This window comes from Budorcas taxicolor, chromosome Y (genome assembly GCF_023091745.1).
Source record: "Budorcas taxicolor isolate Tak-1 chromosome Y, Takin1.1, whole genome shotgun sequence".
Lineage (NCBI taxonomy): Eukaryota > Metazoa > Chordata > Mammalia > Artiodactyla > Bovidae > Budorcas > Budorcas taxicolor.
The window spans coordinates 3991521-4017184 of NC_068936.1; positions in this window are offsets into that span (position 1 = coordinate 3991521).

Genomic DNA, 25664 nt, shown 5'->3' on the forward strand with positions numbered 1-25664 from the left:
CGTGTCTCCTTCCTTCTCAGTTTTATCGTAGTTCATATTTCTTTTTTGATGAAGCTGTGCAGAGTTGAGTTTGTTGTGGCTGTACCAATTCTTGCCCCCTCACACCGATACACAGAGGCATTCAGCAGTGTTTATTTCTTCTGACCTGCTCTCAGAAAGTGTGTAATACATTACTCTTGCTAAGTTGGTCCTTATGGATTATGCATGTGACAAGTATTTGTGGGAATCAGTGAATTTCAGCATTGCAATATAACCCATCCTCTCACTCATCCGCTTTGGTAAGCATCAGGGAGTTCCCATCATTGAGTGTCCATTTTACCTTGCTTGGTGTACTCATGGGCAGCAGTATTGTGTGTCCCATTTGAAAGGTAAATCCTATGACATAGCTCTCATCTCCCCTTCCTCCAGTACTCTTGCCTGGAAAATCCCATGGACAGAGAAGCCTGGTAGCCTGCAGTCCAAGGGATTGCTAAGGGCTGGACACGACTGAGCAACTGCACTTTTACTTTGCACTTTAATGCATTGGAAAAGGAAATGGAAATTCACTCCAGTGTTGTTGCTTGAGAATCCCAGGGACGGGGGAGCCTGATGGTCTGCCGTCTATGGGGTCACATAGTCAGACACGATTGAAGTGACTTAACAGCAGCATCTGCCCTTCTTCACTGACTCTGATTATTACCACAATTATCTGTACCTTTGACAATGTCATTATTTCCTTGTTTCAATGCCTGAGTCATAATCTGTCCATAAGCTTTCCATTAAGTATAGAGCTGTGTTTGTTACAGCAATTTTCTTTGGATATTAACTTTACATACAATGAAATATACCAATCTTTTTTTTCTTTCTCCCAGTCATGTTACTTTTTAAATGAAGTATAGTTGATGTACAGTTCAGTTCAGTTCAGTTCAGTCGCTCAGTCGTTCGACTCTTTGTGACCTCATGAATCGCAGCGCACCAAGCCTCCCTGTCCAACATCAACTCCCGGAGTTCGCTCAGACTCACGTTCATCGAGTCCGTGTTGCCATCCAGCCATCTCAGCCTCTGTCATCCCCTTCTCCTCCTGCTCCCAATCCCTCCCAGCATCAAAATCTTTTCCAATGAGTCAACTCTTCGCATGAGGTGGCCAATGTACTGGAGTTTCAGCTTTAGCATCATTCCTTCCAAAGAAATCTCAGGGGTGATCTCCTTCAGAATGGACTGGTTGGATCTCCTTGCTGTCCAAGGGACTCTCAAGAGTCTTCTCCAACACCACAGTTCAAAAGCATCAATTCTTAGGTGCTCAGCCTTCTTCACAGTCCAACTGTCACATCCATACATGACTACTGGAAAAACCATAGCCTTGACTAGACGCACCTTTGTTGGCAAAGTAATGTCTCTGCTTTTGAATATGCCCAGCGCCATGTTAATTTCCACTTTGCAACAAAGTGATTCAGTTATACATATACATTTATATATATATATACATTGTATATGTGTGTACATTCTTTTATTTAGTCTTATTTATTTATTGTATACAGTTTTCAGCCCGTGGGATTGATTCACTGACCGGGGATTGAATGTCCATCCCCTCAAGTGGAAGTGAGGAGTCTTAACCACTGGACTGCCAGGGAAGTCCCATATATCTATATTCTTTTCCATTACAATTTATCATGGGATACTGAATATAGTTCTTTGTGCTTTACAGTAGGAACATGTCTGTTCATTCCATATACTCTAGTTTATATCTCTTAATCCCAATCTCTTAATGCATCCCTCCCCCAGTGCTCTCTGACTTAGAAGCACAAGCCTGTTCCCTATGTCCATGAGTGTGTTTCTGTTTCATGCATATGTTCATTTGTGTCATATCCTCGATTTCACACTTAAGTGATATTTGGTGTTTGTCTTTCTCTGTGTGACTCACTTCTCTTAGGATGATCATCTCTCAGTCCATGCATGTTGCCTCAAATGGCCTTATTGCTGTAGCTGTACAGATTCTTGGATCCTTTTAACCATATTAGAGGCATTTATCTGTGGTTATTTTTATGAATATATTATTAAAATGCATTTAGTATACCATTCTTGGTATAGTGCATCCATTTTGAGGCTGTATTAGGATTTTATATATATGTAAAAAAAATATGTAGTGTGTGTATATATATAATGTATATATAATAACATAATATATAAAATGTATAGTGTGTATATATAATTATATATATATATAACATACATATATATATATGTATATATATATATATATATATATATATATAAAATGTATATATTATATACATGGACTGTAGCAATGCAGACTTCCCTATCCATCATGAACTTACGGAGCTTGCTCAAACTCAAGACCATCAAGTGGGTGATAACATCCAACCATCTCATCCTCTGTTGTCCCCTTCTCCTCCTGCTTTCAGTATTTCCCAGCATCAGATCTTTTCCAATGAGTCAGTTTTTCACACCAGGTATCTTTAGATTCATCCAATGAATATTCAGGACTGATTTCCTTTAGCATTGACTAGTTTGAGCTCCTTGTAGTCCAAGGGACTCTCCAGAGCATATGTGGGTTAGAATAAATATTTTTGTGCTTATGCTCCCCTCTTGTGAAGAAATAGAATAATGCTTATGAAGGCAATTTATAAAATCCAGATGTATTCTCTCATGTATATGTGCATATGAATAAATATTTACTGTGCTTTTGCCATCCTCTCATGGAAGAACAGAGAATACTTATGCATGTAATTTATAAAATTCAGATGTATTATAAACATGTTGGAAAAGTTACTGTATACTTTTATTAAAATAAATGCATGCTCATAACAGAAAATGTAAAGTTGCCAGAAAAAAATACAAAGAAAGACTGTAATTACCAATGATCTCAATTTATTATTGGCTCAGAATTCCAAGTTCTGGGACAAGGAGTTGAGGGTGTGCTTCTTCCTTTATTATAAAATCATCTTTTGTGCTATTTGAATGCTAACATACAACTTGGTTTTAATACTTGATTCTCACTTTGTTTCTGGGACAGGGAGATGAGGGTGTGCTTCTTCATTTAGTGTAAATTTATCTTTTCTGCTATTTGAATGAAGACATACAACTTGGTTTTGATATTTGATCCTTGCTTTGTATGATTATTTTTTTGTATTTACTTTTATAAATATCTAGTAATTTGATCCCCTGTTTAGAGACTGTTTGCTTCAATACTTTTCTTTTTTTCCTTTGTTTGGTATGAGTAAAACATTTTGAATATGTTGACTACAGTAAAGAGTGCTGCAATGAAGATTGAAGTGAATGCATCTTTTGGAATTAAGGTTTTCTCCAAGAATATGCCCACCAGTGAGGTGCTGGGTCATATGATGATTTTTGTTTTATCTTTTTGTTTGTTTGTTTGTTTTTTAGTTTTAAGGAGTAGTCCTACTCTTCACCATAGTGGTTCTACCAGTTTACATGCCCACCGACAGTGCAAGATAGTTCTCTTTTCTCCACACACTTTCCAGAAATTATTGTTCATAGAATTTTGGATGATGACTCTTCTGACTGATGTGAAGTAATACCTAAATGTAGTTTTTTTCTTTTTAACTTTTTATTTTTACTTTATTTTACTTTATAATATTGTATTGGTTTTGCCATACATTGACATGAATCCACCACGGGTGTACAAGTGATCCCAAACATGAACCCCCCTCCCACCTCCCTCCCCAAACAACCCTCTGGGTCATCCCTGTGCACCAGGCCCAAGCATGCGGTGTCCTGCATTGGACATAGACTGGTGATTCAATTCTTACATGATAGTATACATGTTTCAATGCCATTCTCCCACATCATCCCACCCTCTCCCTCTCCCTCTGAGTCCAAAAGTCCGCTATACACATCTGTGTCTTTTTTGCTGTCTTGCATACAGGGTCAGCATTGCCATCTTTCTAAATTCCATATATATGTGTTAGTGATACTGTATTGGTGTTTTTCTTTCTGGCTTACTTCACTCTGTATAATTGGCTCCAGTTTCATCCATCTCATCAGAACTGATTCAAATGTATTCTTTTTAACGGCTGAGTAATACTCCATTGTGTATATATACCACAGCTTTCTTATCCATTCCTCTGCTGATGGACATCTAGGTTGTTTCCATGTCCTGGCTATTATAAACACTGCTGCGATGAACATTGGGGTACATGTGTCTCTTTCAATTCTGGTTTCCTCAGTGTGTATGCCCAGCAGTGGGATTGCTGGGTCATATGGCAGTTCTATTTGCAGTTTTTTTAAGGAATCTCTAGACTGTTTTCCATAGTGGTTGTACTAGTTTGCATTCCCACCAACAGTGTAGGAGGGTTCCCTTTTCTCCACACCCTCTCCAGCACTTATTGCTTGCAGATTTTTGGATTGCAGACATTCTGACTGGTGTGAAGTGGTACCTCATTGTGGTTTTGATTTGCATTTCTCTAATAATGAGTGATGTTGAGCATCTTTTCATGTGTTTGTTAGCCATCCATATGTCTTTGGAGAAATGTCTATTTAGTTCTTTGGCCCATTTTTTGATTGGGTTGTTTATTTTTGTGGAATTGAGTTGCATAAGTTGCTTGTATATTTTTGAGATTAGTTGTTTGTCAGTTGTTTCATTTGCTATTATTTTCTCCCATTCAGAAGGCTTTCTTTTCACCTTGCTTATATTTTCCTTTGTTGTGCAGAAGCTTTTAATTTTAATTAGATCCCATTTGTTTATTTTTGCTTTTATTTCCAGAATTCTGGGAGGTGGATCATAGAGTATCCTGTGATTTATGTTGGAGAGTGTTTTGCCTATGTTCTCCTCTAGGAGTTTTATAGTTTCTGGTCTTACATTTAGATCTTTAATCCATTTTGAGTTTACTTTCCTGTGCAGTGTTAGAAACTGATCTAGTTTCATTCTTTTACAAGGGGTTGACCAGTTTTCCCAGCACCACTTGTTAAAGAGATTGTCTTTACTCCATTGTATATTCGTGCCTCCTTTGTCAAAGATAAGGTTACCATATGTGTGTGGATTTATCTCTGGGCTTTCTATTTTGTTCCATTGATCTATATTTCTGTATTTGTGACTGTACCATACTGTCTTGATGACTGTGCTTTTTAGTAGAGCCTGGAGTCAGTCAAGTTGATTCCTCCAGTTCCATTCTTCTTTCTCAAGATTGCTTTGGCTATTCGAGGTTTTTTGTATTTCCATACAAATATTGAAATTATTTGTTCTAGTTCTGTGAAAAATATCGCTGGTGGCTTGATAGGGATTGCACTGAATTTGTAAACTGCTTTGGGTAGTATACTCATTTTCACTATATTGATTCTTCTGATCCATGAACATGGTATATTTCTCCATCTATTAGTGTCCTCTTTGATTTCTTTCATCAGTGTTTTATAGTTTTCTATATATAGGTCTTTAGTTTCTTTAGGTAGATATATATTTCTAAGTATTTTATTATTTTCATTGCAATGGTGAATGGAATTATTTCCTTAATTTCTTTTTCTACTTTATCATTATTAGTGTATAGGAACGCAAGGGATTTTTGTGTGTTGATTTTATATCCTGCAACTTTACTATATTCATTGACGAGCTCTAGTAATTTTCTGGTGGAGTCTTCAGGGTTTTCTATGTAGAGGATCATGTCAGCTGCAAACAGTGAGAGTTTTACTTCTTCTTTTCCAATTTGGATTCCTTTTATTTCTTTTTCTGCTCTGATTGCTTTTGCCAAAACTTCCCAAACTATGATGAACAGTAGCGGTGAAAGTGGGCACCCTTGTCTTGTTCCTGACTTAAGGTGAAATGCTTTCAATTTTTCACCATTGAGGATAATGTTTGCTGTGGGTTTGTCATACATAGCTTTTATTATGTTGAGGTATGTTCCTTCTATTCCTGCTTTCTGGAGAGTTTTTATCATAAATGGATGTTGAATTTTGTCAAAGGCCTTCTCTGCATCTATTGAGATAATCATATGGCTTTTATTTTTCAATTTGTTAATGTGGTGAATTATATTGATTGATTTGCGGATATTGAAGAATCCTTGCATCCCTGGGATAAAGCCCACTTGGTCATGATGTATAATCTTTTTAATGTGTTGTTGGATTCTGATTGCTAGAATTTTATTGAGGATTTTTGCATCTATGTTCATCAGTGATATTGGCCTGTAGTTTTCTTTTTTTGTAGTATCTTTGTCAGGTTTTGGTATTAGGGTGATGGTGGCCTCATAGAATGAGTTTGGAAGTTGATCTTCCTCTGCAATTTTCCGGAAGAGTTTGAGTAGGATAGGTGTTAGCTCTTCTCTAAAATTTCGGTAAAATTCAGCTGTGAAGCCGTCTGGACTTGGGCTTTTATTTGCTGGAAGATTTCTGATTACAGTTTCAATTTCCATGCTTGTGATGGGTCTGTTAAGATTTTCTATTTCTTCCTGGTTTAGTTTTGGAATATTGCACTTTTCTAAGAATTTGTCCATTTCTTCCAAATTGTCCATTTTATTGGTCATATAATTGCTGATAGTAGTCTCTTATGATCCTTTGTATTTCTGTGTTGTCTGTTGTGATCTCTCCATTTTCATTTCTAATTTTATTGATTGAATTTTTCTCTCTTTGCTTCTTGATGAGTCTGGCTAATGGTTTGTCAATTTTATTTATCCTTTCAAAGAACCAGCTTTTTGCTTTGTTGATTTTAGCTATGGTCTCTTTTGTTTCTTTTGCACTTATTTCTGCCCTAACTTTTAAGATTTCTTTCCTTCTACTAAGTCTGGGTTCTCCAATTCTTCCTTTTCTAGTTGCTTTATGTGTAGAGTTAGTTTATTTATTTGACTTTTTTTCTTGTTTCTTGAGGTATGCCTGTAGTGCTATGAACTTTCCTCTTAGCACTGCTTTTATTGTGTCCCACAGGTTTTGGGTTGTTGTGTTTTCATTTTCATGAGTTTCTATGCATATTTTAATTTCTTTTTTGGTTTCTTCTGTAATTTGTTGGTTATTCAGAAGTGTGTTGTTCAACCTCCATATGTTGGAATTTTTAATAGTTTTTCTTCTGTAATTGAGATCTAATCTTAATGCATTATGGTCAGAAAAGATGGTTGGAATGATTTCGATTTTTTTTAAATTTATCAAGGTCAGATTAATGGCCCAGGATGTGATCTATCCTGGAGAAGGTTCCATGAGCACTTGAGAAAAAGGTGAAATTCATTGTTTTGGGGTGAAATGTCCTATAGATATCTATTTGGTCTAACTGGTCTAATGTATCATTTAAAGTTTGCATTTCTCTGTTAATTTTCTGTTTAGTTGATCTGTCCATTGGTGTGAGTGGGTTATTAAAGTCTCCCACTATTATTGTGTTATTGTTGATTTCCCCTTTCATACTTGTTAGCATTTGTCTTACATATTGCGGTGCTCCTATGTTGGGTGCATATATATTTATAATTGTTATATCTTCTTCTTGGATTGATCCTTTGATCATTATGTAGTGGCCTTCTTTGTCTCTTTTCACAGCCTTTGTTTTAAAGTCCATTTTATTGGATATGAGTATTGCCACTCCTGCTTTCTCTTGGTCTCTATTTTCATGATACATCTTTTTCCAGCCCTTCACTTTAAGTCTGTATGTTTCCCTTGTTTTGAGGTGGGTCTCTTGTAAGCAGCATATAGAGGGGTCTTGTTTTTGTATCCATTTGGCCAATCTTTGTCTTTTGGTTGGGGCATTCAACCCATTTACGTTTAAGGTAATTATTGATAAGTATGATCCCGTTACCATTTACTTTATTGTTTTGGGTTTGGGTTTATACACCCTTTTTGTGTTTCCTGTCTAGAGAATATCTTTTAGAATTTGTCGGAGAGCTGGTTTGGTGGTGCTGAATTCTCTCAGCTTTTGCTTGTCTGTAAAGCTTTTGATTTCTCCTTCGTATTTGAATGAGATCCTTGCTGGGTACAGTAATCTGGGCTGTAGGTTATTTTCTTTCATCACTTTAAGTATGTCTTGCCATTCCCTCCTGGCCTGAAGAGTCTCTATTGAAAGATCAGCTGTAATCCTTATGGGAATCCCCTTGTGTGTTATTTGTTGTTTTTCCCTTGCTGCTTTTAATATTTGTTCTTTGTGTTTGATCTTTATTAATTTGATTACTATGTGTCTTGGGGTGTTTCACCTTGGGTTTATCCTGTTTGGAACTCTCTGTGTTTCTTGGACTTGGGTGATTATTTCTTTCCCCATTTTAGGGAAGTTTTCAACTATTATCTCCTCAAGGATTTTTTCATGCTCTTTCTTTTTCTCTTCTTCTTCTGGGATTCCTGTAATTCGAAAGTTGGAGCATTTCATGTTGTCCTGGAGGTCTCTGAGATTGTCCTCCTTTCTTTTCTTTGTTTTGTTTTTTTTTTTTTTCCCTCTCTGATTCATTTATTTCTACCATTCTATCTTCTATTCCACTAATCCTATCTTCTGCCTCCGTTACTCTACTATTTATTGCCTCCAGAGTGTTTCTGATCTCATTTATTGCATTATTCATTATATATTGACTCTTTTTTATTTCTTCTAGGTCCTTGATAAACCTTTCTTACATCTTCTCAATCCTTGTCTCTAGGCTATTTATCTGTGATTCCATTTTGATTTCAAGATTTTGGATAATTCTCACTATCAATATTTGGAATTCTTTCTCAGGTAGATTCCCTATCTCTTCCTCTTTTGTTTGATTTGGTGGGCATTTCTCCTGTTCCTTAACCTGATGAGTATTCCTCTGTCTCTTCATCTTGGTTATATTGCTGCATTTGGGGTGGCATTTCTATATTCTGGGAATTTGTGGAGTTCTCTTTATTATGGAGCTTCCTCACTGTGGGTGGGGTTGTATCACTGGCTTGTCAAGGTTTCCTGGTTAGGGAGGCTTGTGTTGGAGTTCTGGTGGGTGGAGCTGGGTTTCTTCCCTCTGGAGTGCAGTGGCGTGACCAGTAATGGGTTATGAGACATCAGTGGTTTTGGGGTAACTTTGAGCTGCCTGTATATTGAAGCTCAGGGGTGTGTTCCTGTGTTGGTGGATAATTTGTGTGGTATATGTTGCTCTGGAACTTGTTGGCCCTTGGGTGGAGCTTGGTTTCAGTGTAGGTATGGATGGGTTTGATGAGCTTCTATTGCTTAGTGTTCCCTGAATTCAGGAGTTCTCTGATGTTCTCAGGCTTTGGACTTAAGCCTCGGGCTTCTGGTTTTCAGTTTTATTTTTACAGTAGCCTCTAGATTTCTCCATCTGTTTAGCACCAATGATAAAACATCTAGGTTAAAGATGAAAAGTTTCTCCACATTGAGGGACACTCAGAGAGGTTAACTGAGTACATGCAGAAAAGAAGAGGGAGGGGTAGTTAGAGGTGACTGGAATGAGATGTGGTGAGATCAAAAGAGTCGAGAGCAAGCTAGCCAGTAGTCACTTCCTTATGTGCGCATCATAGTCTGGACCGCTCAGAGGTATTTATGGAGTTATACAGGGAAGAGGAGAGGGAGGAATTAGACAGAGGTGGCCAGGAGGATAAGAGAGAGGAATGAGAAGGGGAGAGACAAATTCTGCCAGTAACCAGTTCCTTAGGTGTTCTCCACCGTCTGGAACACACAGAGATTCACAGAGTTGGATAGAGAAGAGATGGGGGAGGAAAGAGACAGAGGCCACCTGGTGGAGAAAAAGGAGAGTCCAAAGGAGGGGAGAGTGGTCAAGCCAGTAATCTCACTCTCAGGTAAAATTGGGTAGTGAAGTTTGGGTTTTTAAATGTACAAAATTGACAACAAAGACCAAAAGCAAAGATTAAAAATCTAGAGTAGAGGTTTGATTTTCAAAAATACAATATTTAAAAAAAAAAAAAAAAAGCAGAAGGAAAAAAGAAAAAAGAAAAAAAAAGCCACGTGAATTATTTAAAAAACTCCAACAACAACCACATAAAGACTATATATGTTGTTTGCCTTAAAAAATAGTCTTTTTTTTTTTGAAAAATAATAGTAGGTTATAGAAATAAAAATTGGAGGAGAAATAGAAGATTTAACAATTAAAAAAAAAAGGAAAAAAAGGCAAGAAAAAGAAAAAGAAAAAAAAAAGAGGGGGGAAAAAAAAAGAAATGATTGTAAAAATAGTAAAGGTGTATCTGGCGCTTCTCTGATGTTGTGGGCAGTGTGGGGTCACCTCCAAGGCAGTTTCCTCTGTTTAACTTCTTCTGTTTGCTGGCTTTTTAGGCTCAGTAGTTCAGTCGCTCTGTGGGGAGGGGGCGATGCTGCAAACAAATAGCACTGTTGTGTGCACACAGTGTCTCAGCCCCGCTGGATCTGTCCCTTCTCATGGTGCACAAACCACTCCGGCTCTACGATGCTCAGCCGGGAACCGTCTGAGGCTGGCCTTAGGCTGTGTTCACCTCCCCAGTCTAAGCCACTCAGGTTCAGCACTCAGGTAGCCCTCAGAGGCTCACATTCGGTTGGGACTGCGTTTTGTGCCCTTCCCAGGTCCGAGTAGCTGAGGAGTTTGGAGAGCACCGTCGCTGGGAGTTGTTGCCTTTTCTGTCTCTGCTGCTCAGTTTTCTGGGTGTGCCACTGACACCCCTTGTAAGGCAGATGGTGACTGTCCAGCACCCCCAAAAGTCTTAGCAAAGAAGCCTGCTTACAGTTTGGTAGGTAGAGTCTCTCCAAGGCTGCAATTGCCCCTTTCCAGCCCTTACGGCTCTGGCTTCCTGTCCCCGGTGGGGGGGGGGGGATGGTCTGCAGCTGGCTATTTCCATTCTGTCCTTTGTTCTGTGTGTCATCCTGATGGTGTCTTATGTTTGAGCTTTTCGCGTGGTAGCTATCCCACTGTCTGGTTTGCTTGCCTAAGTTAGATTGTTCTGGTTAAGCGTGGGGTGTTTCTTCCTGATTCTTACAAATATCTGCAGCCCACACCTCCTGCGCTTCCCTGCCCTGCCGCCACTTGCTATTGGCTGCTTTTCCGCTGGGGGAGTTACTGTTGGGCTTGTAATCTGTTGGTTTTAATTATTTATTTATTTTTCCTTTCTGTTATATTGCCCTCTGTGTTTCCAAGGCTCGCCACAGACTCGGCAGGGAGAGTGTTTCCTGGTGTTTGGAAACTTCTCTTTTTATAATTCCTTTCCCGGGACAGGCTTCCCTTCCCAGGATGGAGCTCCCTCCCCACCTCCTTTGTCTCTCTTTTTGTCTTTTATATTTTTTCCTACCTGTTTTTGAAGACAATGGTCTGCTTTTCTGGTTGCCTGATGTCCTCTGCCAGCATTCAGAAGTTGTTTTGTGGAGTTTGCTCAGCGTTGAAATGTTCTTTTGAGGAATTTGTGAGGGAGAAAGTGGTCTTCCCGTCCTATTCCTCCACCATCTTCTCCTCTCTCCCTAAATGTAGTTTTGATGTGAATTTCTCTGATACATATTGATGTTTAGCATATTTTCATATGTTTTTTGGCCACCTGCATGTCTTCTTTGGAAAAATATCTATTTATATCTGCCCATTTTTTGATTGAGTTTTGTTTTGTTTTTGTACTGGCCTACATGAGTTGTTTGTATATTTTGGAGAATAATGCCTTGATAAGTAATGAGATTTGTGAGATTTTACAGGAGGCAGTGACCAAGATCATCTCCAAGTAACAGAAATGCAAAAAGCCAAAATGACTCTCTGAGGAGAAGGCAATGGCACTCCACTCCAGTACTCTTGCCTGCAAAATCCCATGGACAGAGGAGCCTGGTGGGCTGCAGTCCATGAGATCGTGAAGATTTGGACACGAATGAACGACTTCGCTTTCACTTTTCACTTTCATGCTTTGGAGAAGGAAATGGGAACCCACTCAGGTGTTCTTGCCTGGAGAATCCTGGGGACAGGGCAGCCGGGTGGGCTGCCATCTATGGGGTCTCACAGAGTCAGATACAACTGAAGTGACTTAGCAGCAGCAGCAGCAGTAGCAGCAGCAGCAGCAGCAGCAGCAGAAGAGGCCTTACAAATAGCTGAGAATAGAAGAGAAGCTAAAAGCAAAGGAAAAAAGGAAAGATATGCCCATTTGAATGCAGAGTTCCAAAGAATAGCAAGGAGAGACAAGAAACCCTTCCCCTTGCTACTGATGTTGTTTCTGTGCACAAAGAAATATTTTATACTGTTGCACAATAACATAAACCGAGGGAGTTCTGAAAAGGAACAGATCTTTCTTCTGAGGAAGCTGTAATCCTCCTGAGATGCTTCCTGCCCTCAAGTTTGCATGATCTTCTCCTGCAGCTTTATTGACTCTGGTGCACTGCTTTGAGGAGAAAGAAATGGCAACCCACTTCAGTATTCTTGCCTGGAGAATCCCAGGGATGGTGGAACCTGGTGAGCTGCCATCTATGGAGTCAGAGAGTGGGATACGACTTAAGTGACCTAGCAGCAGCACTCCTTTGATGGTCATTTCTTTCTCTGTTTGTCCAGAAGGTCTATCAGTTTCTGGTTTCAAATTCTTAAGTTGTTCCCTCTTTACCTAGTTCTCCTCCTTTGGAAAGAACTTTACTTCCAGATCCTTAAAGGAGCATTTCTGGGTTGCCAAATTGGCAAGAGGTTTATTGAGCTTTTTAAAATGATTTCCACATATTGCAAAGAGGCAGAGAAACAACTGACAAAATTTCCAAAGTAAACCTTCTAAGGCAAAAGGAGGGGTGAAAGCCTGCTCTTACTTTACAATGGGGATAATTAAACCTTTTTTTCTTATGTAACTTTGTATTTGCCCTCCAATATCCTAACATGAGATACCATATCCCCCCCAGGTGTCTGTCCCCCACAAATTGTGGTTGCCACACCCCGGCCAAAGTCAGGCCACAGGGAACTTCCTTGAGTGGAAATTGTGCCAAAGGTAGCTCAAAGAAAAAAAAAATAAGTAGGAACCATTATTCACCCTCCAACTTGCTTATATTTTATCAATACCTGTGCCCTTATGGCGAGTTCTCCGTGGTCATTTGCAGGAGGGAATATAACTAAAGGCCTTGTTTACAGATGGTTTTCGTTGCTATGCTGATCTTACCAGTATTGGCAAGTGGAAGATGTACTGTTCAGCTATGCCAGAGAGGAATAGAAGATTGTGTAAAATATTTTGAATTTGTAAAATTTTGTTTTTTAATAAATGTGTATGATGGAAAAGCTCCCACTTGTAGACATTGTTATTTTTAATGATTCCAAGCATGATCAATGAAGATGAGGCTCTGAGTGTGCATCACATCAGTTACTAAGTGGGACACTGTGTTCAGTAATATGGGGCATTGACGACACGCTGTTTGGCGGCAGGGTGAGGGGTCTCCAGGCTTGAACTGAAGTTCTCCCCTTGTTAAGGTAAAAAGGATGGTAGGTAATCTGATATCTTACTAGGTGAAGTGATCCTTCTGGCCACTGAATGAGGATGATAGATACATACCTGGATATTGTGGGGGTAGTGGGGGTATCTCCTACTTCTGCTAAGGGTGAGGATACAAGAAGCGGCCCAGCATGGTTATGGAGAACATCAGAAGTCAAGGGAACAAAAAATATGGAAACACACAATAAGCTCCTGGTCCATTTTGTATTAGAATCCAGTCCTTTGGGTATTAGGGATTTTTCACTATGTAACCTCATTACCAGAGTGTGAATGGACAGAAATTGTTTTGTGCTTAAAAAAAAAAAAAAAATCCTCTACACACATCATGTAAAATTTCTAACAGTAAATTTACAAACCCTTTTTAGAGCAGCCTGCAGAAAACATTTTATGAAATAACCATTCATTTGGCAACGTGGTACAAGAATACTAATTCCAGAGAATATTAAGATAACACGTCATCTACCTAATGAACCTAGGCAGAGGGGGGATCATCCAGGAGTTGGGCAGGAAGGCAAGTTGGGTGGGTCACAGGCCCACACCTGACCCTGGGTGGGGATGCCTTTAGGTGGGGTGATGCCAGGCCCATGAAGGGAAGTACCAGACGGATGGCTCAGGCAGGAATATCCCCCAGGATTTCTACAGGCCAGTCCTAAGCCAGATGGTGAGAGCTCAGGCTAGAGCCTTGCTCAGGCAGGCAGGGTTGAGGTCTGGCTCCAGGGCCCTTGGAAGGCTCCATTATGGCTGTCAATTGCTCAGGGTCTCCCTGAGTGGCTGCTGGAACTCAATATGTGTCTGCCAGTTAGACTGAAGCACTCCTGGAGGCGGCCAGGGAGGTGGTCATTCCTCTTCTCCAGATGGTCCAGGCAGTTGTTGACCTGATCCAACATGGTGTTGATGGTTGCCTGTCCTACTTCTCAAGTGAAGCTGTCACCCTTGCCTTCTGTGTTTATTTCCACAAGCACACCCTGTTTCACGTGGCCTACAGATATAATGTGCTGCTGCTCCCACAAGTCTCATGTGGCCGTAGAGCAAAACAGCATGTTGGGTGCACAGATGGTGGAAGCAGGGAGGGAGGAGGGCGGTCATTAAAACCTTGTGCTCATTGAAATCGTCCTCCTGAGGAAAAGAAAGCAAGACTGTCACTGTCTGTTCTGATTGAAGATGTGCCTGCTGGGTTGTGGGCTTGGATCTCTACCTGATTATTCATAAAGATCTTACAGGCTGTGGCTGTCAGCAGACTCACCTGTTCCCACCCTGGTCTAGGGGTCCTTCAAAGCTGCAAAGTGTTACCTCCTACCTGTGGAATTCCTACCTGTGGAATTCCACAGGAATTCCTACCTGTGGAGGTCAAAGAAGGTCCTCTGTACTGTCATCACAGCTGGAATTTACTTATTTATCTCAGTATTATGACCTACTGGTGATAAAGAATGACTTATCCATTAAGATGTGAGCTACCTGACTTAGCTATGCAAGTGCAAGTCAGCATCTGAGAGAGAAATAGGCTGAGATTCGGGGGTGGGGGTGGGAGTGTGTCCTACTTCTCATCTGTACTCTCAATGGAAGATCAGCAGGTATTAATTAAATAATTAATCATTTGACACATTTTGTGTTTTGTAGAGAACAAAGGATGTTGGACCTCGAGAAGACTGGAGAGGAGTGTGGATATTTTTTCCCCCCTTTATTGAGGGTTTTTTATGGGCCAGGCTGTATGTGTCTCCCTCATAGGTATTGCTGTGGGGATAAATATGATGATGAAAGGGCATCTATGTGAAAAGTCTTCCGTGGCACTCAGCAGTACAGTCTCACTGCACAGGCACATGCATGTAGCAGTCCACATAACTACTGGGCCATGTGTGCACTTTTAGAACTCTGTTATTTTGGTGGAGACAAAGAATCTAAGAGTTTGTGTTCCCCTTCCCCCTCCACCACCACCAGACACAGACTCAGAGAAGGGGGTCCTGTCCTTCTACCCTCCTTTTTTCTCAAATGTGGTGTTAAATTGGAGATGAATGACTGGGTGACAGGAAGCCTATAGGAAAAAGGGATGAGGAGGGTCCTGCCCATTCTGGGTTCCATTTCTGCTCCTGCTTTTTGTTCTTGTTGTTTTCCCCACCCTAGGTATGGTAAGACTAGAAAGGCATAGAGCACCTTTTTGCCAAGGTTTTCGGAGTGATGGTGGTCATCTAATGGCACTCATGATGGTTCTCCAGGCACTGAGGGATTCTGGTGAGGCCTGCAGCAAGGGTGGACTCAAATGGAGAGGCTGTAAATATCTTGAAAGGCCCTGGGGCACAAGTCTCCTCCAGACACAAGGACATGCAGGCTAGTTTGTTCCTTGCTTCCTGTGCTGGTGTCCTCTCAGCCTTCCTCCCACCTCCATATACTTTTGCTTGTTTGTTTGTTTTTTCCATCTCTATATCCCTCCAACAATTGATCTATACATCTATCTGTATCCCAGGGACACACAGGCTAGGGAAACAGGCTATAACTGTCCTGGTCTCTAGCCACAGTGGCACAGACATGAAGGTCTGGTTCCTGCTATGTGTGGTTTGAGTTTCTCTGCTGATTCAGACAAGCGATCTTGGTCAACTTTGGGTAGCCATTATGCTTCCAGATGTTAGATCTACTGTTGGTGACTGACCCAAGTCCCAGAAGATTACCCACCACAATTTATACACCCTGGCCAAGCTCTCTGTTTTTGGCAGCATGGAGCCCATTAAATAAAGGGAAGAAGGAGGGTGGGAACTCTGACATTAACCATCCACATTTAGGCTGAACTTCAAAGGTGAAGTGTTTAGTCCTCAGCCACATATCTGGCTTTACCAGGGACAGTCTCATACTGACCAACTGATAGATGGGCCAAGGTCTTGATCAGGTAATCTACAAAAGATAGAGAAGTGTAGTGAACATTTGATACCATTTTATTCAAATATTATTCAGACTGTCCTCAAATATTATTCAAACACTTTCAAACCAAAGAAATTAAAACACAACTTTCCCCTATAAGATGCACATTGGTGATTGGAAAATCTAACATTCAGAATGCAGGACATCAGGAACTTTCATTCCATTCGTGGGTGGATTAAGTTTGGAAGACATCTTTTGTAGGAGGTTTCCACATATTATACAAAGTTGAGAATGTGAATGACTTTGTGTGTGTGTGTGTGTTCATGTGTGTGTGTGCATCTGTGTGTGTGTATGCATACACACATGGTGATGGAGACTAGTTCAGTGGGGACACTCAAGACCTTGGCAGAGTAAGGAGCATCCAGGATTTGGGCAGGTAGACAAGTTGGGAGGTTCACAGGTTCATGCACTAGAGGAGGGGATGCTAGGCAGTGGGGGCGTGACAAGAATGTAAAAGGGAAGTAGCAGAAGGATCGCCTAGGCAAGCAGTTTCCCCAGGACATCTGGAGGCCAGTCCTAAGCCAGGTGGTGAGGGCTCAGTCTAGAGCCTGGATCAGCCAGGCAGGCAGGGTAGAGGCCTGGCTCAGGGGCCCTTGGAAGTCTCCACTAGGGGGTGCCAATCACTTGGGGCCTCCCTGTGTGGCTTCTGGATCTCAAGATGCATCTTCCAGTTGGATTCAAGCACTCTTGGAGGGAGCCAGAGAGATGGTCATTCTTCTCCTCCAGGTAGTCCAGTCATGCATTGACCTGGTCAGGCATGTGGTTGATAGCTGTGTACAGTGCCTGTCTGGCTATGCGGTTATCCTGGTCTACTGCACCCACATTCACAGCCCTGTTCTATGTGGCAGCAGACAAGGCAGGCTCATGCATGCACAAGATTCATGTGATGTTGGTGTGAGGCCACGGTAGGTGTTTGGTCTCTCTTTTTCTGTTGACCCTCTGTTTTGATCTGTTCTGTACATTGACAGCCAAATGGCAGATTTGAAAAGCAAATTGGATCTTAATGGAGTTTACCACATCCAACCCATATGTCCTTGCTCTGGGCCACTTATCTTTTTCCCTTTATCTTTCGCAATTTATATCATTAACTGTCTTCTCTCATGAGGCCAGAATACGTGTTCTTCCCTGAGAAAGCCAAGTTCTTTCACAGTCCTTCTCCTGTGAACTTGTTCCTCCTTAATCCTCCTTAAACTGCCTCCTCTCTTGCCCATGTTCCATGTCAACTCTCCTGCAAAACACATTTCAGCCTGCTGCATCTTTTCTGACAGACAGTCGTGATACAGTCAACCAAATCTTCAGTACATTTTTTGCCAATTCCTCTAATTAGGGCACCACCCGTATTGTGCCTTCTGGTAAAACCAATGAATGGACAAGGGAGTTTATGACATTCTCATGCGGAATATCAAATATCATGGGGGCTCTCCTAATGAAACATACTATTTCAGTGTCCCCATATGTGGTATTAAATCTTCATATGTATTGCACTGTGTATTGAGCTATATTATACCAGGAGAGAATGAGCTACTAAGCTGATGAATTGGAAACTGGTGGTAAAGTTTTAAAAACAAGACATTAGATGAAGACATGCAAATGTTAGCAAATCAACAAAGACATTAGCATAGAAAAAAAAAGTAATACTTGTGAAACAAAACTACTGGCAAACTGGCCAATACATTATAAGCTGTGGATTATGTTACATGAATTGTAATAGAAAAAGAATCAGCGAAAGTAGATTAGTGTTGGTGGAGCTAGCATGGGAAAGTCTCCAGAATGGAGGTTGTATTTGACCAGAGACTTACATGGTGATAAGGCAATAGTCTTAGTTATTGTTACATGAAATATTAGTGTGTGTTAGTTACTGATTTAAATACTTTTTATTAACTCTCTAAGGGTCATGCCATCCTGATGATAAAGTTCTTCTAAGGATCCTCACTCTATTGATTAGGAAACTGAGGCAGTAAACAATGAAGAATATTCAGCTGGTAGGAGGAATAATTGTGTTATGAATCTCAAGAGCATACCTCAAGCCTATGTACTGTACACAGTAGGTAAGAAGTTATTATTTTCTTCAGACAGACCATGAATATGGAATGAAGTATAAATGAGACAAGAATGAAAGGCAGGACTTTCCTGGCGGTCCAGTGGTTATAACTCAGTGCTTTCACTGCTGTGGCCCCAGGTTCAGTCCCTGGTCAGAAAACCAAGAACCCATAAGCTGCCCAGTTAGGCAAGAGAAAAATAAAATAAAAAGAATGAATGATGACCATGGATAAAGGAGACACTTGTGGTCTGAAAGACAGGACCTGTGTGGTAGTGGTTATTGTATGCCAGGGATTGAGAGGGTCCAGCATGTATCTATTTGCTAATGCCAGTCAGAGGGACAAACCTAGTAATAGATGGGAAAGACTTGGCAGATCCTGGGGAAGGACTGACATCAATGGCCCCTGTCTTACTTGCCTTCCCTCTCCATGTGGATTAATCATCCTTTACTGATTATTGGGCAAGGCCTGAAACAGCTCTCCTGCCATCTGGATCTTTGTCAGAGTCTCACCTAACAACCCCAGTTCTAGAAGAGTTCACCTGTAAGCTTTCTCTGGGTTTGCAAAGGAGTATCTAATCTAATGGAAAAGGGACCCCTCTGGGCCAGTATCCAGCTGTTTCTGGTATCTTATTTTCCTCACCCATAGTTTGGAACTAATTTTCATGTATTTAATTTTGCAGTTTCTTCTGAGTTCTATTTGAGGACTATGAAGCCACATCTAACAGCTGCAGCTGGCTGCGAAGTTCCTGGTTTATTTGTCAGAGTTATTAAAGGAAACAAAACCAGTAAGAGACGTTTTATATCTATATCTGTATTCATCTATATATATTGGCTGTTGGTTTAGTCACTAAGTCATGTCTGACTCTTGTGAATTCATGGACTATAGCTCACCAGGTTTCTCTGCCAATGGGATTCCTCAGGCAGAATACTGGAGTGGGTTGTCATTTCCTTCTCCAGGGGATCTTCCTGACCCAGTTATCAAACCTGGATCTCCTCCATTGCAGACAGATTCTTTACCAACTGAGCTATAAAGGAAGCCCATATTTATACAAGGGAGGTTTATATTGAGGACTTCAGTCCCATATTTATGGAGGCTGAGAAATCCCACAATGTCCTGCCTACAAGGTATAAAGCCAGGAAATCCAGTGGTATAATTTAGTCCTGGTCTGAAGGCCTATGAAGCAGGGGGCACTGGTGATGTGAATCTTAGCTGAAGAGAAGGATAAAACGAGGAGAAATGTTAAACTCAAGCAGCGAGATAGGGAAAAAAGGGAAGAGTTCCTCCTTTCTATGCCTTTTGCTCCATTTGGACCCTCAACGGATTGGATGATGCCTATCCGCAATGGGGAAAGCCTTTTATTTTACTAAGTCACTGATTCAAATGTTCATCTCATCCAGAAACACCCTCACAGATACAGCCAGAAATAATGTTTAATTTGGACGCTCCATTACCAGTCAAGTTTGCACATAAAATTAGCCATCACAGTGGGTAGAGCAACATCATGGACTGCTCCATAACACTGTGCACACCACGAAGCCTCAAATACCCTCCTAAATGATCTTTCCCATGGGAATGACAGTACTAGCATTAGATCAGCTTTCCTAGGACTGCTGTGCACTGTGACCATGCAGTCCAGCTAAGGGACCCAGAGGCTATGTGGTCCACATACCATATAGAGCGTAGATGAGTTAAACACTCAAAGCAGTCAAGTCTAGGGGAGTGGCACCTTCTTTTCACAACTCAAAAATTGAAAGCAGGTACAGAAATCCCTCAGCAAGACGTCTTCTAGAAAGAAGTGGGTTTCCAGTCTCACTTTGGATAACTGTGAAGCATAGCGACATTTGCAGCAGATATATGAAATCCTCATATATTCCTTCATATAGCAATTGGAGAAATAACTCTTGTAGTGGGGTGGGAACATAAATTCAAGAAAAGACTTAGGAAAGTGATTTATGCCTGGACCTTGTAGGAAGGGCACGATTTTCACAGATAGAAAAGCAGGAAAGGATATGAAATCCCTGAAAAGGGTGGTACCAATCCTAACAAGCTTCTAAGAATTAGCCTCATGTCAGTGTTTCTTGGTCTTCCCCAAATGTCTGCAACCTGACTTGCAAAATATCCAAGTGCAAACCTTGGGTCCCTCACACCATGCCCAGCCCAGTACTGTCTGACCCAGGGCTCAGAAACAAGTCCTCTGCATCTCTGCACTGACATATCTCCATGTCCATATCTAATAGGAGGAACTCACAATTTGCCTGGAGGGAGTAAAAATTGGAAGGCTTCGTGGAGGGGGATGTACTTGGTCTAGGCCTGGGTAAACAGAATGTGCATGCTTTCCAAATTCTACAGTGACAAAGGAAAAAGGTATGTGCAAAGGCCTAAGAAGTAGAAGTGGGCTTTGAAGAATGGACACAGATATATAAAGACATGAGAATATGAGCAGATATTTAATTACGTCAGCTGGGCCTTGGGAAATGGACAATTTCCCACCTGTAAACCTACCTGAGAGAAATGACCAATCTCCCCTTCAATCATCACAGATCCACCAATGAAGTTGTTTGAGGGCAGGGGCGTGAAAAGTTATGGAAGAAGCCCTGAAAGGAAGTGAAGTAGCTCATTTGTGTCTGACTCTTTGTGACCCCATGGATTGTAGCCTACCAGGCTCCTCCATCCATGGGATTTTCTAGGCAAGAATACTGAAGTGGGTTGCCATTTCCTTCTACAGGAGATCTTCCTGATCCAGGAATTGAACCCGGATCTCCCACATTGTAGGCAAATGCTTTACCATCTGAGCCACCAGGGAAGATAGCCGTAGTGCTTGCCTGATTATCTGGATTGTCCTGTGGGGCTTCCACAGACCATTTTTCTCTGTTAGAATTCAACATGGTGGTTCCCTTTCCTGAGATTGCAAAAGTGTATGTTTTACTAATTTTATTCACATTTGGCTGTCTGCAGTGTGATTTGGAGTGTCAGATAGACAGTGTGTCCTGATAAACACTTGACAGATGTGTCTGCTGGCTCCTGGTTGGATGGGAGAGAAGGTCTTTCAGGCACTTCTGGGTTTGGTGTTGGGTGTGATTGTAAAAATATGATTAAACTTGAAGATTTTCTTTGTTTAAATGTGGGTCTCAAAGCCGCCTTCCCAACTATGGCCTTAATGCTTTGTAATGCCTGCAGCCTAAAGTGAGGGAAGGGCAGGTGCAATTGGCTGGGTGAATGGGGGTGCTGGACAGTCTGGTGACCACCAGCAGCCATGGAGCTGATTCTGCCTTATATTGTAGGGCGTTTGGGGTGGATATATCATTGTCGGGGATTGGTTCAAATGTTGATCTTAGGCATTTTGGTGACCTTTCTTAACCATTAAAAGTATTGCTATTACTTTCCACGTGAAACAAGAAAGTAAGGCTCTGAGGGAGCACTTGTGGTATTGTAACAGCTGACAGCCCTTGGCCGCATTGGTATTTTGTGGATAAGGGAAAGAGGAAGTTTGCCCCAAGCACTGATGTTATGATCTTCCAATTTATCTAATTTTCCTGCAACTGTGTTAGGCTGTTCATCTGTAAGCAAGTCTCCTTGGAGATCTGTATAATCAGTGGTTCCTCCAGGACCTGTGATGAAAAAATCTAGTACTGCACAGCCTATGGGCCTGTAATGAGAAGAGAGGGGACCCAGAATTAGCTGTCTAGATGTGCCAGATGAGTAAGTGAAACCTTATGTTATGTGGGGCCCCAAATGCTGGGAGTAGGGTAGCATGCATCCTATCAGCTGTAACATAATTTAACATGGTCATGAAATGTCTTCCCTGAGTCCCTAAGATAGGAACTTCCAACAATGGCAGGATCACTCCATGAGTGCTATTCAGACACTATGTTTATAATCAATGTCTTTAACTAGAGAGTGGCATATTTTTCCAGTTCATCATGAGTGCCATTATTATAGATATATTGAATTTATTATAATGTCCCATTTCCAAAAAGTCTCATCTTGCCATTTTCACATTAGAGTTCTGATCTGTCTTTTTATCCTTATGGAAAAACTTGTAATACCAGGCAGAAGCAATCTGGACTGTATTGATTCTGAAAAACAAACTTCAGGAATCCAGAGACTGTGGGGGTGCTGTTTTTTTCAGGGGAACATGGATTTGAATGTAATTTAAAGTCAGCTTTATTTAGGAAAGGAGAGCAAGATGAGGCCTGTACACCAAGTGGGTGGCAGAAAATGAGAGTTTGCCAGTCTATACCCTCTATAAGTAGCTGGGCATTTAATTCTAAGGGGTCCTGTAGGTGCAGGGTAACAATCAAGTAATATTCAGGTCAATACTTCATTAAATATTTACCCTTACACAGTTTGTCAATTTTTTTTTTGACCTTGAAGATATTGCTGAGACAATACATCATTACATTAAAAATAAATTTAAGTATCTGAGTCTGAGGCTTTCTTACTGTCATCTTTGAGGCTCAATTTCCACATTTGCAAAATGGAAATCACACCTTGCTCTCAAGGATATCTCTGTACTGTTTCTGTAAAGTGCTCAGTATATAGGAGGTATGAAGCAATTAGTACACCATTTCCAGAATCCATGTAGTTCATCTCCCTGACTGTCCAGACTCCATTTCTAACAAATGTTTCTTTTCTTTCACAGGACCAGCAAATTTCTTCAGCTAGCACTGGGCTTCTCTTTGGAAACCAGTCTCTTTAATCCTGCTATGATGCCAAGAGGTAGCCCAGCAACACACACCTTGCCTTGCTCTGAACCACTTTATTTTCTGACCATCTCTGACACCTTATGCTGAAGCTGATATGGCTCAGCACCAAGCTCAGGCACCAAGAGTGTGCTTCTTAACTGGCAGTGTGGAAAAGGTCTATTTTCTTTCATTGTCTGTATAAAGTTACTTATTTTCTGGGCACTGGCCAATTTCTTGAAAATCTGTGGAGGAGTTTTAGAGTTGGGGTGGGGGAAAAGTACTAAATAGAAATATGAACTCTTAAAAGGTGCATTCAAAAACAATTCTAACCACTAGTTTCATAGAAACCTTGGGCTCCTCTGTTGCTTTACTAGCACGGATTTTATCCAAAAAGTGGCATAACAAAGACTGAATTTCATTCACCAAAGTTTAAAAGAAAATCCACATTTCTTTCTGATTCGAAACTAAAGTGTGTAGTCTTTAGAGGGCATGTTGACATTTTAAAGATTTTTTCTTTACCCTTGTAATTGGTGAAATTACTTTAAAGCTGTGAAAGTTGGGGGTCATGAAAATTTTGTACTCAGTGGAAACCTAAGGCCTGAGATACTTAGAAAAATCTGTTCTAAGCACATGTTCCTTCACCAAGTGACATGATGGTGATCAAAACTGGCTTATGTCCTAGTCAAAACAATTGTGAAACTTAAGAATGACTGGGATGCCTTCTTCCCCTTCTATACATGTTGGAGTCTTTTAATGGGCTGGGACCTGATGGTGCAGAGTTGACAATAAGAAAGTGAAACAAAGAATGAGGCTGATAGTCCCTGTTTTATTGTCAAGGACAAATAAAGTCCTTGACACAGGGCTTGCATCACTCACGAAGGCACCAGGTACCCTCTAGAGGGGGTAAAGGTGCAGAGCACCTTTTCCAGAGGGTCTTAGAAACCCAGACAGGAGAGTGAGCATGACCTGTTTCTACACTCTAGAGCATTAGCTGGAGGGAAAGAGAGAGAAACAAAATGACACAGGGGCCTAAGCTCTGATGGAGCAAATGTGCTTTAATGATTTTTCTGTGAGTGTATATAGGCTGTAGTACAAGAAACTTCTTTCGTCAATGATAAAGATCAGAAAACCAAACGTACAGTAAGCATTACCATGGGAACAAGGGATGATGATGGTCACAAGGTCAGGAGACAATCCATATCTCAAGAAAAGGCGGCCAAGAATAAGAAGTTTTGTTATAAAGAGAGTGTTTACTAAAGGAGACCCAAGCCTGTCTCGTATAATTACCTCAGTCCTGAGAGCCACCTGCAGTTGTACTCATTTATGGCAGAAACTGATAAAGAACAGAGGATTTATAAGAAACAGCATGTAGGAATCCTCCCATTAAACATTTCCTGAGAATTCCTCCTTATTTACTTATAATATTTGTAAAAAGAGTTTTGACCATAAGAGTTTGTTTGTTTACTGATTGTTTGATTGTTTTAACAATCTTTTCATGAAGGCAATGGTATATGACAAATATAATTGTGAAGAAAATCATTAAAATTACAGTTCCAGACCTGATGCTGTGAGTAATTCTTTGAAAGCATCTGTGTGGTTCTAGCACAGATAATTTATCAGCTGGTTGTTCAGCTAAAGCTTCCAAATTAGTGGAAGAGGTCAGATTATTAGAAAAGGTTTCAAATGTATATATTTGTAATAATTATATATTCAGAGAGGCATTATCATGTATGTTTTGTAAATGAAATTTGATTTGTTCTCAGTTGTAGAAATTATTATTGAGATGAACAGGATTAATACAAAATTGAGTAGAATTCCAATCACATTTTAGTATCACCAGCTTTTGTACATCTATTAGTTGATCTCTAGCCCATTTGATGTCTGTTTTTAGTTCCTGTATTTCGTCTTGAATATCTTCATCTCTCTGGCCTGAATAGCCAATATAGTATAATCATCTTTAGTCCAATTTTGGATAAAATTATGTGTTTGAATTGAGGTTTGTAAAGTAACTCCAGTAATGGCAGCAGTGGTGCCAATAGCTATTCATCCCAAAACGCCAAAAATCAGCCATCCAAATTATCTTTTAGATCACCGGAGCAATTTTTTTAGTAACTGGGAAGCAAATCCATCCATGGGATGTTCTTCCCAGGGCCACTGAAGATTTGTTGGTATCCATAGCTTACGCTGAGATTGAAGAATCAAAAGGGAGTCATCTCTCAAGGAAATAGAGGAGCTAATACAAGTATATAATTTACAATTTATGCAAGTTACAGAATGTAAAGTCTTATTGAATTGTAAATTTCTTATAGCAACAACAAAAGGAAGTGGAACATAGGCTTTTATAAATCATGATTGATTATAGCAAAAGAAATATTTGCTATGGCTACGATTGGCCCTGTGAAATGTCCGGTCCAAGTCCCAAGTTCTTCAGTGCTTGAAATAAATTTCCAGATGTCTCATTGATCAGACCCAATCTGTTTATCAAGGACGATTTGAGGATGGGAGTGTGGGGGGCATGATTCCACCATCAAACCACTCAAAAAGTGCTCTGTCATGGTAATGCTTCATTGTAGTATTAGTAACCTTCTACATTATTTGAGTAAAATAATCATACACAGTGGTATTAACATCATCTGAGCAGTTAGATAACCATATACCATGGGGTGTCCAATCGACAATTGTATGATTAGTCGTAAACATTAGTTTTTCTCATTTGGCCTGACATTTGTCCCAATGAATAGGA